This window comes from Mastigoproctus giganteus, chromosome 6, assembly GCF_048544385.1.
Source record: "Mastigoproctus giganteus isolate SK-2022 chromosome 6, ASM4854438v1, whole genome shotgun sequence".
Classification (NCBI taxonomy): domain Eukaryota; kingdom Metazoa; phylum Arthropoda; class Arachnida; order Uropygi; family Thelyphonidae; genus Mastigoproctus; species Mastigoproctus giganteus.
This window is the reverse complement of record NC_143580.1, coordinates 214,687,093-214,689,541: the sequence shown is the minus strand read 5'-3', so window position 1 is coordinate 214,689,541 and position 2,449 is coordinate 214,687,093.

Sequence of the window (2,449 nt, the reverse complement as noted above, 5' to 3'; positions counted from 1 at the left end):
ATCGCAGAGTTACGTTGGAGATGTAGTTGAGAACGTGGTACACATTTCAAATGACCAGGAAAAAGCCCCAGCCTTCTGTAATCACTGTATCTCAAGTGTGTAACATTTTTCAAGACGAATTTGACTCTAGAGACAATGCAACGAGAGAATCTGCTGAACACTCAATGTGGAGCTCTTTTTTTCTCGCTCCGCTCTCAGATCAAGAGATTTTAGAAGCAGGACATCGATTTTGATTGACGAAATATTGATTTCGAAATAACATACAAAGGAAAACAACTCGAAAGGATGAATGATACCAAGTTTCTAGGAATCTGGCTAGATGATAAGCTGAGTTGGGATAAACAAATGATCACCTTACGAAAGAAGACTTCCTCACTAACAGGAATACTTGCCCAAGCCTCTGCCTGGGTGCCTCCTTCCCTTCTCAGACTAGTATTCCTTTCCTTAATTCACCCTCACCTCACCTATGGAATTATCTGATGGAGTTACCTGTCAAGAAAACCTTGCGATAATCAATTCCATTCGCAATCGATGCGTTCGTTCAATTTTAGGCCTTCCCTGGAATGCATCGGTGACTTCGAGATATAAGGAAGCAAGACTCTTAAGCATCTACCAACTGCTAAGGAAAGCTGAGGCGGTCTTTGTCCACAATACTTTGAAATCACCAATCTTTCCTCCTCTCTTCAGATCCTTTTTTACAACAATAGAAGAAGAAATATCATATAATTTACATATCATATAAATGAAGCGAACCTGGAGGTTCCGCTTTTTAGAAAAGCCATAGATCAGAAAAATATAAAATACAGAAGTGCTAAAACCTGGAATAATCTCCCTGAAAATATCAAAAGTGCCATTCCACTAAACCGATTAGAGAAGCTCCTAACTGAACACATCACCAAGGAGGTCTGATTTAAATCACCTCTCGCTCAACTCCTGAACTTTGCATTTCCCCAATGCATTTCCTCCACATTTAATAACATAGAGGAAATGCACTACCAATTTGTAATTCATGTAAACAAGTTAAAGGAATAGTTGCCAAAAAAGCTTGTAACAGTCTAGGCAATTATTTTATTATTATTTATTTTTTTATTGGAAGACGAACTCTTTATTATATACAGACAACACACTGCTGTATACAACTCCCTTCACGGCTAAAAGTCAGAGGTTTACATAAAAGAAATTACACAACATAATAAATAAAGATGTAAAAAACCAAAAAAGAAACCCAGCGTTATGACTCCAGAAAGGTTTGAACACTGGAGCGATGGATCAATGGCAGTGATGAACAGGTCCTCGGGAGCAGGTTCTGATGTCCTGTGACGTGGTCCTGGGAAGGAAGTCGATCGAGTACTTTCTGCCTTTATTTCTTATCGACTGCGAACTTGTAGAGGTCGCCGTCCAAGGAGTGTATGTCCTGTAGCATTTGCACGGGTAGGAACCGATCAAATAACTTTAACCGGTTTGGAATTATTATAATATTAGCCATATGGTGCAAAGAAGCCTGAGGCTTTTGCTGCACCGGCCAAAAAAAAAAAAAAAAAAAAAAAAAAAAATTCTGAGTTACCCCTGAGAGAGAGAGAGAGAGAGAGAAAACAGAAGTGAGAAGTAGAAGGGAATCACTAAGAAAGAGAAGAATGATGATATCCAGCTCAGGACCCTGGGTGTGGCAAGCCCATACTCACAAGATGTAGAAATATGTCCGAATTATTTATGATTTATTTGTTGAATAACACCTATACAATTTCAGATCTGTTTTCATTGTTATTCATATCTTTTTCAGAGGGAACACTCCCTAAAAGCCTCTGGCTTGTGTGTTCTCCCTCCTTTCTTGCTGTTATCTTCCAACAAGTGTAACGCAAAATAGGGATAAATAAATTATCAAATCATATATCAACAACCGGAAAGAAGAAATATTTACAGCAAATATTTGTTACTTAAATTTTCTTAAGATACAGTGTTACGCCAAATGGTGGTTATAACCAATATAATCATACAATAAACGTTATATTACAGTAGCCATTATGTTGTCACTCTGGTCAACTGTAGCACTAATTTTTTTTTAAAAATACTTCTTTTGTAAGAAGTTATTATTTTTCATAAAATTAATTTTTAATATCATATTAGAGACCACAATCTTTTCACTTAAATACTTAATTAATAATTTCCAATATTTAATTTTTTCGATTCTGCTTGGTGTATTCCAAGCTTTTAACCATTCGATTATAATTGTTGCCAGATGTAATTTGTGATACGCTCACTATCATAATTTACCTGAATTAGTAATTCTTTATGTTTATGGAATTGCAGTAATGAAAGTATGTGTGTATATATTATTATCGCCTGTATGAATCATATATTTGTGTTTTTGTTAATTCATTTATTCTTACCATTCTTGGTCTTTAGAAGTACGACTTCAAATAAACTAATTACAAATTTTTCAATGATACGA